The sequence below is a fragment of the Belonocnema kinseyi genome, chromosome 8 (genome assembly GCF_010883055.1).
Source record: "Belonocnema kinseyi isolate 2016_QV_RU_SX_M_011 chromosome 8, B_treatae_v1, whole genome shotgun sequence".
NCBI lineage: Eukaryota > Metazoa > Arthropoda > Insecta > Hymenoptera > Cynipidae > Belonocnema > Belonocnema kinseyi.
The window spans coordinates 44111556-44122295 of NC_046664.1; positions in this window are offsets into that span (position 1 = coordinate 44111556).

A 10740-nucleotide genomic window follows, 5' to 3' on the forward strand; every position below is an offset into this window, starting at 1 on the left:
CAGTGACTCAGACTCACGGGCCTGGCACGTGATGGGGAAGCCTTCCATCGCAGATGCGCCAGGTGTGAGTTTACAACTCTCTTCCTTCCCCGGGCATTAACAAGTCAAAGGGTCGTGTTTGTCAGGGAGAAAGCAAGGTCGTCTTAATGGCCACTCTAAAGTAATTTATCCGGAAGGTTTTCCCAGCCTGGTTTATGTTTAGTAAACACAGACGGGGACTCATTCCTGACAAATTGTTCAGAGTGGTTCTCAACTACGGGGACCGTAACAATTTCTAGTTATGTAAATGAATTTTTAATTAAACTTTTTTATGTAGACAATTTATATATCTCGATAAAAATGTAATCTGCTTAGTTTAAAATTAATTGTATTTACGAAAATATAACTATGAGTTGGTTTAGAATTCATTCATATTCTTCAGTATTCTTTTTTTTTTTGAAAACTGAATTCTCTTTTATAATTTGATTTTTTTTTTGGGTAATTTACTGCTCAAGAGAAGCAGCATTTCAATTTCATGCGGACTAAACCACTTTTTAATCCAGTAGAATTCAGATAGCACAATAGAGCAAAATGCCTTTTTTGATAGAAGTTTTTAAAATGTGCAAGTTTCTTAGTTAAAATAGAATCCTATGTATTTTTTGTTTATTCCTCATAGAAAGAAAAATTGAGAAAGTACAAAAAATACAAGCATAGGTTTTTTTGTAAAAATCCAATTTTTATATCTTTGAACAAATTTAAGCCACTTTTTTCCTTTGTAACACCTGAAAGATTTTACATTGGATTGTGAAAGAAAACGGTTAAACTAAAAATTTTAAAAGAAAATCTAATTATCTAAACTAGGTCAGAAACTATTGAATCATTAAGAAAAAGTTTGTGAATTTTTAAAAGTAGACGTCATAATTAAAATGTTTGTTATTAATAATATTTTTTACAAAGTTAAGAATATTATCCGTAACTTCGTGGAAATTCTTTTTTTTCATAACGGAAGTATACATGTCGCTAAAAGAATAGGCGACTTGAATTGTGTAGAATTTTCTGAATTTGAAATGGATTCAATCAACATAAAAATCATAATTATTAGATTTTAAAAAAATGGTTATAATGCGTGAAAAAATTGTAGACAATTTCCTTGAAAACTTTTTTAACTGCAAATAAGTAGAAAAAAATAAAAAAATATTTTCTAACTCAATTTCTTATTTTCGGAAAGTTGACTGGAACAAAACAGTTGTTTCACTTGTGTATTTTTTTGTTTTAATACCAACAAAATTGTGAGCTTGATAATTTCGTATGTTAGCGATAATAAAGCGATAAAAAATCTGTTTATGTTTGGAAAGCGCATTTCTTATAAATAATTCATTTCATTATTTTCTCAATCTTTTTTGATCCGCAAGTACCATCTAAGTCTTGTAAACATATTTTCTTAATTTTACTAAGAAAATTGAGAAAGAAATTAAATTGAGATGTAATAAATGTAAACAATTTTATATGACAAAGAGCAGCTGAAGATATTCTCCGATTTTAAAATAATTTGTGTTGTTTTATTCTTGTTTAAAAAAGCTTATCCACACTGCTGGAATTTTTTGGAAAAAGATTTTTATTTTTCTTCACTCTACTTCAATCTTTATGTTGAATACAATGTTTTGTTGTAAGTCTCATATATATAGATAGATATGTTAATTATTTGAAGAAACATTCGTTAGATTTAACGTGGTTGTCGTGCCTAAAGTCAGATATCTGAAAAAAATTTTGTCTAAGATTTCAAGAATCAAAATATTATAACTGATGAGATTTCAAATAAAAAAACTATTTTTTATAAAGAAATGTTAAAATTTACAACAACGAAAAAAAAAAAATTTTAACCATTTTTTTAGCAATTGGATTTCTTTTTACCCTCGCTTCTAACCAATTATGAAAAATGATTGCATTTTAATAAATGATGGCTTATTTTTTCGGGGAACAAATTCTCTACAACTCTACTGGTTCCAATTATGAAAGTAAATTATTCTATTAATGAAATCATTAGAACAGTTTATTAAAAGAAAATATTCTTTAAAAAAATTATTATATTCTAAGATTATTTAGTTATTTTAAAAATTGAAAACAGGAGTTGTAGGGAATATTTTCCAGGATAAAATAAGTCGTCATTAACTGAAATGTAATTATTTTTCAAAAATTGGTAAGAAAATACGGTCAGAAAAATTTAATTGAAAAAATCATGGTTAAAACTTATGTTTCTTTGTTGTTGTAAATTCGAACATTTTTCATAAAAAATAATTTTTTATTGGAAATGAAACTATTAATAATACCTTGATTCTTAAAATCATAGAAAAAATATTTTTTTCAGACATCTGACTTTTGGCATGACTACTATCTTAAACAAATTTTATGCGATTTAAACACACCATTGCTTAACTCAAATAAATTAAATTTTGAATTAATCAAATTCTATCTTTGATATAGTGTCAAAAAAATTATTATTATTTACCATATTATTTATAATTTCGTACATTAACATACAGTAATGTAGCACGGGCTTATTAACTGGCGAGTATTAACACGTGCACATATGGCACTTGTCAATTTTTTATGCCTTTTTCTCAAAAAACGATTTTTCGAAGTTCCAACTTCAAAAATGTCCCAAAGTTACTAAAAGCTTATTTGTTATATTGTCAAAATTAGGATGTGTGTGTGTGCTATTTTAAAATACAACTTATATGATATAATTATTTACTTACGAAGGGAATTGATAAATGTGATAAAAGTCAAGAGCAAAGCATAAGAGAAAAACCTCATGTTGCTTGAGACAGATAGCCGATGTCAAGGAAATTCTTGTACTGTAACTGACAAGATGATAAATATGTTTAACTTGTATATATACAGGCCATTATCTCATTATTCATCAAAATGATTAACTACAATTAGGCGGTGCAATGAAGTGGAGACCATAAAGCATTGCGTCATTCGTACATTCATTACTGTAAAATATGTAAGCTTTATTTACTTTTCTTGACAATGTTCATAGAGTCGAAAGTAGACCAGATCTACACGTGCTAATTAAAAGCGAGCGACACTGTGACAGAATTTTCATCATGTGCAAATTTTCGGCAGCGCACATAGTAAAACGTTGGACCACCGTTCACAGGACAAAATTAAGTTTCATTTTGAATAAAAAAAACGGCAGCGAAGTGCACTCAAACAAAATTGAAATGTAGTCGTTTAATAAAGCAATACGAATATTGAAAGCAATTTATCTGTGTTTCAGTTTTTACATTATCAAGAGGGTGAAAATAACTGAAGTTCAAATTAAGTTTGTAAGAAAATGTTCAGGAGAAAAATTGAATCTCTAATTTTTTTCTATGTTGGATCGACTTTTGCAGCCAATTTTGGACCAAATCTGCTTATACTTGGATCAACTATGGTATTGTATATAGGGCTAATATTTAAAGGTTGCTGAAAGCTTTTAAATACTCAAATTGTCTTTACGATAAAAATGAAAAAAGTTTCTTTCAGTAAAATTTTCCATAAAGGTCGCATTGAAAATGGACTTGCATGTAGACATGCTTTCCCGTGTGGAAATAATCTTTGGCAGACTGGAATTATTCTAGCGCCAGTACTGGATTATTCGTGGCTGTCGAAATATAGCCCCTACTTTGAGACTCTTCACGCTAATATTTGTAGGGGCTGAGGGTTTAAAGTAGAGGATATTGCCATTCGATTTTGGCCCCTACTTTAGCGCACTTATAGGCACAAATGTCCGAATCTTCCATTTGGGGCGTCAAAATAGAGGCTTAGTTTTTGGTTCTAATTTATCGCTCCACACTCTACCTTCCTGTACAGAATATTATTATTTGACGAAAAATTAACAAATTTTATAGAACTAATCCAATAGTAGGGATACGCTGAGTAGTTTAATAAAAGTTAGAATCGTCTTTGTTTTACATTGCGTTGAACTAGTTCCGAAACTGTAGAGAACAGTTCTATAAAATCATAACCGATTTTTCGCCACAAAAAAATTTTCTTTCGTATTATTTTATATTATTAGTATTATAGTCTAATATTTGGTCACATGTTTAAAGAAACAATTATTTACTATTACACAATCACTACACTATTTATAATTGTAGGCTATGAAAGTTTTTATTCGTCGCGGGGGTTCGAACCCTATATGTTTCGCATTCCTAACGTCTAAAGCCTCTCGGCTAGCCTAGCTTGAAGTATGCAAAAAAATCTGAAATATAACCTACAGCTGTGCAAGGCCATCTGCAAATTTTTGTGACCCATTCTGTAAAAAATGTTGCTACCCTTATAATAATATATATACTAAGATTTTAGAGTTTAGAAAGATTACAAAAAATGCAATATATATTTTTAGAAATTTAATAGATTTTAAAGGATTTCCACAAGATTTCCGAAAATTTCAAAGTATTTAACAGACTTTAAAGAATTCAAGAACATTATTCATATTTTAGAATTACCTTAAAATCTTAAAACTCATTTGAATTCTACCGATATTCCTTAAAAATTCTTAAAAATTAAAAATATTTTGAACTCTATTGAATAATTCGAAAACTTTGTAATTCGATTAGAAACTTAAAAATTTTTTAAATCAAATAACTCTTATTAAATCCCTTAAAACTCCTAAAAATATCTTCAAATACATAAAAATATTTTTAAATTACATGAAGATCCTTAAACTCTTTTGAATTTTTGAAAAATCATTAAAAATTTTAAACTATATTAAATCGATTGAAATGCCAGAAAATGAGGAATATGTCAGAATATTTGTGAATATTTCGGGATATTTCAGAATATTTTGAAATATAAAAAATATCTAGGATTAGAAAGAATATCCAGAATACCAAGAGTATTGAAAGAATACGTGTATGGGAATATTTAGTGAATGTATAAGGAATTTTAAGTGATTGACCCCTCGGTATATTTAAATAAATTGGTTTAAAAATATGACATTTTTAAGAAACAATTTATTATTTTAAGTAAATGATTATCCAAATCTTTGGTATATATTTATAACCATCGGTGATCTTATTAGGAGTGGTTACAAGTAAACTGTAACCATCGTCGGTTTTTCAGAGAATAACGTACGGAAAACAATCATCGCTGACCAAATCAATTTGTAATTGCATGTGATTTGAATTAAATAAAAATAATTGAAATTTTAAAAGCTTCGATTAAAAAAAAAGTTTTAATATCACAATTTTTGGTGAATATAAATTTTGTCTGTTTAAAATAAAATTCGATTCAAGGTTCTGGAGTAGATTTTTTTTTCATTTTTAATATTTATCATTGAAAATTCTAATTTAGTTTTAAAGTTTGTTTAGTATAATTGAATTTATTCTTTGATTTTATAAAAGTTCGCCTAATTAGCTTGAAGGTCAAATTATAATTTTGTTCAGTAATAAAAATTTTAAATTCTAGAATTTCAGAAGCTTCAACTTTGAATGATTGAATTTAGTTTTCCATATAAAATAGTCAAATCTTGATCGTTTTGAATTTATAATTGTTAAAATTCAAAAGTTTTTTGCAACTTTTAATTATTCAATTTTGAACGCTTTTGAGTATTAATAATTTCCAATGATCTAATCTTAAAATATTTATTTTTTAAACTTTTTACCTTGCCCTATTTTCAAATTTTTTAAACTGAAATCATTCAATTTCGTGATTCTTCAATTCAAAAGAAAATTGCATGAAAGGAAAATCTATTTCTTCAGAATCTGTGGTAATTAATTTGGAGTTATTTTTGGTGGTACAGAAAAAACTCAATACAAAAGATTTGTATCTTTCTTACCTTTTTCTTTTGACGTTTCTTCTCGTGTGTTTGATACCTTGGGGAGGGGGGCTTGGATCTGGGTTCTTTATAACTATCTTTAAAATCTTAGCACTGGTTTGCATTTTTTCTTTTGCTTGCAGCCACCAGATTAGGGCAAATTTCTTTCCTCTTGAACCCATTTGAATGTTATCCCTTTAATATTTATTATTTAAAACTAATTTAACTGTTGCTTTCACGAACTGTGATGATCGAATTTGAGAGAAAACAACAAAGTATCTGTCACGAAGGCGCAGGCGTCGAGGCAACAACGCCATATATTTTGTGCTTTGAAATTTAAGAGCGTTAAGAGAAAGTTTAAAAATTCTACGGAGAATATGGAGCTTTAAGGTGACACAAGTAAAACTAAAAAATATAGAGGCAGATTTGTTAATTTAATTATTTAAATAAGTATCGATTGATCTGACGAACTATACATTTTTTATTGGTAAAATAATCAATGAAAGACGAAGCTTATATAAATATCTGCCCGCTACGCGGGCACATTCTCATCTAGCGCTGGGCGCGCGGCTCGCTTCGCTCGCAAGTTTGAGTGCGCCTAGGGCGTGAAACTGTTGGTTCTCGCGCTTCGCGCTTGATTATGTATTTACCTTGCGCTACGCGCTCGTAATTGTGAATTCTCTTTACTTAAAAGAGAGAGTTTGAGCTCACCTACGGCATGCGACTGATGGCAATCGCACTCCGCACTTGGTCTTTGCATTTCTTCCGCATTCGGGCACAGACCTTTTAAAATCAAAGGTGAAGTGATTTTGAACTCTCTTTTGTTAAAGCTCTTTTGGCTTTAACGAACACATTCTCATCGCGTATGCTTTGCACTCTATTTTATCCAACATGTCAACTTTTTTACATTATACACAACACTTTTATATCAATTATAATACATTTTTTATGTAACTCTGCCTGGGATTACTTATTAAAAAATTGCAAAAAAAAAGTAAATTGTATTCATCATGATTATTTTTTTATTTGTTTCTTATTTTTCTTTAAATTGTATTATAAGCTGTTCTGAAACATGTATCATTTTAATAAATGTATATCATTAGAATTCATAATATGCATAAAAGCTGAATCATACTAATTCTTATTTCCTTGTTTTTATAATTTTTTATTTTTAATGTTGTTTTTTACGATTAAATAAAAACTACTGCGCATCTGCATAGGATCTAATATAGGAAACTTATTATTATTTACGAAAAGAAATCTACTCGTCCTATCGAAAAATGATTGGCAATAAATTGATAGATCTTTTTAGGTGAACAACTATTGTCTGTTAATTTTAGTGTATACCTTGTGTCGTTTTTTCAAAAAAATTTAAAATTTAGATTTTGAATGTTATTTTTTACGACTGAAGCAAAAACTACGTGTCCTATCAAAAATTATAGCTCTTTTTTAGAAGAACAAGTTTTGTCTCACTTTTTTCATAACTTGTGTTAAAAAGTGATTAATTATGAATTTGTAATTTTTTTCAGTGCGTGTAATTTAAGCTTTTTCATTTTTTTCGTATCTTGCATAGTTTAACCAAAAAAATGGAATTTGTGGATTTTTTATTTTTTGTTGTAGGATCAAATTTGGAATGTTCAACTTTTCGACCAAACTAAAAAAGTTGTTATCATAATCCTGTAGGGCCTTCAAAAAGCAAAGTTTTTTTCTTTTGACTTTTTTTCATATTATGTGTTGTTGTTTGGCTTAAAATGTTCACTTTAGCTTTTTTTCGATTTTGAAAATGCCCTAACTCTGATGATTTTCAATTTGTTTAAATAAGTCGTAGGAATAAATTGTTTGAGTTTTTGAGTACCATGAACAACCGTACATAGAATTTTTAAATCTTGAAAAAATGTGGTTTCAAAAATGTTTGGTTCGATCAAATTTGGAATTATCAACTTTTCGACCAAATTAAAAAAATTGTTCTCATGATCTTGTAGGGATTTCAAAAAGCAACGTTTTTCTTATATTGACTTTTTATCCTATCATGTGTTGTTTGGCTTAAAATGTTCATTTTAATTTGTTTTTTTTTGGATTTTGAAAATGCTCTAACTCTAATAATTTTTGTTCTTTCAAAAAAAGTCATCATGATAAATTGTTCAATTTTTTGAATACTATAAATAACCGTACAGAGAGTTTTGGAATTTTCAAAAAAGTGGTCTAAAAAATATTCAAAATGTGGCCACTTTTTGGATTTTTATCCGAAATGGCGGGCTAACGAACTTGACCTTTAGTTTAGGACACTAAGCAAGTGTGCCAAAGGTCAATCTAATAGATTAAATTTTTCGAAAGTTATCGTGTCCACAGACAGACATATAGACATACAGACATACAGATACAGACATACAGACATACAGACAGAAATACAAACACATTCGTAAAAACCTGTTTTTCGGTTTCAGAGGGTCTCAAAACGTGGACATTTGACAAAAACTGGGGGAGGGGGTCAAATTTTACATAAATCTTATACCTTGTCTGATGAGAATGTAAAAATTATTGCTGAATAAAGACATTTTATCTTTAGGTTTTCTAGGAATGTAATTTTCCTTTTCGTATGACATGTATCCAGTACTCATCTACATTAAAATGACATATTTCCTAACCTTAAATATCATGCAGTGCTACTAACAGCACTCAATTTTCATCATGCAATGCAATTTCAAAACAGCTACCAAAAAAGTTGTCAAAAATAACCGGAACCGGATTCTAAGAATCAGATGTTCGCTAGGCCGCCATTTAGTGTGAATACGTTTCGTTTCACGATCACGAGTTGTGAAGTTTTCCAGATTCTTTTTCGACGTAAGGGCGTTGGCGTCAAGAACAAACCTCAAGACTGGATTTTCTCACTGTACTTCATAAATAATAGAATTAAATCTTTTCTAGATAATCAGGGCTTAGTCCTCTTTTCAATTAAATCTTTATTCTCACATAAAAGCTGTTGAAATTAACCAATTTTTCACTCCGAATAAAAATTGGATTCAATGCAGGAATAGGCCTTAATGATTTAAAAAATATGTAATTCTAGTACTTATGGAGTAAAGTGAGAATTCAATTTAGAGGTCGTCTGCGGGTTCCAAAAGAGTTTCTTTTTTATCAATAATGTCTGGAAAAATTCTTCCAAAAAAGCACATACGACCTATATTCCATTTTCTTACAGAAATCTGGAATTTGTTAATATTCTCAATGTAGCTCATCGTGCTTTTATGTCAGGAATGATTTAATTACAAAAATAAGTATTAAATTTGCAATCTAGGTCGCATCTAGATCTACTAGATTTTACTAGATTCACTAGAATGCGCCAGTACCGCTGGTCTAGATAGCGATTAGTCGATTGGAGCGTTACATTTGCGCACCGTCCCAGCATAGTTTCTCGCGATAGCGCCAGTATAGACTCGTGGCGGTCGAGGCTCGAACAGTATAACGCCACGAATTATTTCCACACGGGTTACAACTTAGGTGCACAAACGAAATTCCCAAATTTCTTTATGACTGAATTTTGGGCTTTTTTTGGGCTCTTAAACGCACCAGTAACCAATTTCTAAAAACCACCTCTACAACATATAAAACCAACTCCTATGTAAAAAATCAAATTCGGAAAAAACAAAGAAAACGAGAAATTTGGGCTTATTTCTGGCTCTAAAATGCATAAAAAAAAGAACTACTCCCATTTTCAAAAAACCACCCCCTAGCAAAAAATAAAATTTGCAAAATCCAAAATGCACTAGATTTTTGGCTCATTATAGAGTCTCAAATACAGTTAACATTATATTAGAAAAACCACCCCTGTGTAAAAAAACTTCAACCTAATAATAAAAACTTAAACCTTGATGTTGGCATTTTTGAATACACCAAAAATCAGAGACTCCATTTGAACCGTAAAATTCGAAAAATATCAGAGACTATAGTAACCCTGTAATATTCCGAAAAAGATTAGATTGCACAAAATTATGTTTGATTGTTAATAAGGGACAGTTTTTTAACGTCAAGTGTTGGGGACCAAAAATCGTAGTATGTATTTTTAAGAAGCCCAATAATCATAAACTCTACTGACACTGGAAAATTCTCAAAAATATTAAATTTTGACAAAGTCATATATACATGGTAAAGAAGGGTTGATTTTATAAGTTAAGGGTTGAAGCCCAAAAATCGGAGTGGATATTTTCGAGGAGTCCAAAAATCAGAGACTACTTTAACAGTAGAAAATTCTCAAAAATATTATTTTTTGACAAAGTCATATATACATGGTAGAGAAGGGTTGATTTTATAAGTAAAGGGTTAAGGCCCAAAAATCAGAGTGGATATTTTCGAGGAGCCCAAAAATCAAAGAATACGTTGACACTAGAAAATTCTCAAAAATATTATTTTTTTATAAAGTCATATATACGTGGTAGAGAATGGTTGATTTTATACGTTAAGGGTTAAAGCCCAAAAATCAGAGTGGGTCTTTTCGAGGAGGCCAAAAATCAGAGACTACTTTAACACTAGAAAATTCTCAAAAATATTATTTTTTGATAAAGTCATATATACATGGTAGAGAAGGGTTGATTTTTTACGTTAAGGGTTTAAGCCCAAAAAACAGAGTGGGTATTTTTGAGGAGCCCAACAATCAAAGACTACATTAACACTAGAAAATTCTCAAAAATATTATTTTCTACAAAGTCATATATACGTGGTAGAGAAAGGTTGATTTTATACGTTAAGGGTTGAAGCACAAAAATCAGAGTGCGTATTTTCGAGGAGCCCAAAAATCAGAGACTCTACTGACACTAGGGGCTTTAACCCTTAACTTATAAAATCAACTCTTCTCTACCAAGTATATATGACTTTGTCAAAAACTAATATTTTTGAGAATTTTCTAGTGTTAATGTAGTCTCGGACTCTTTTTTGGACTTGGACTTTTGGACATTTTAATG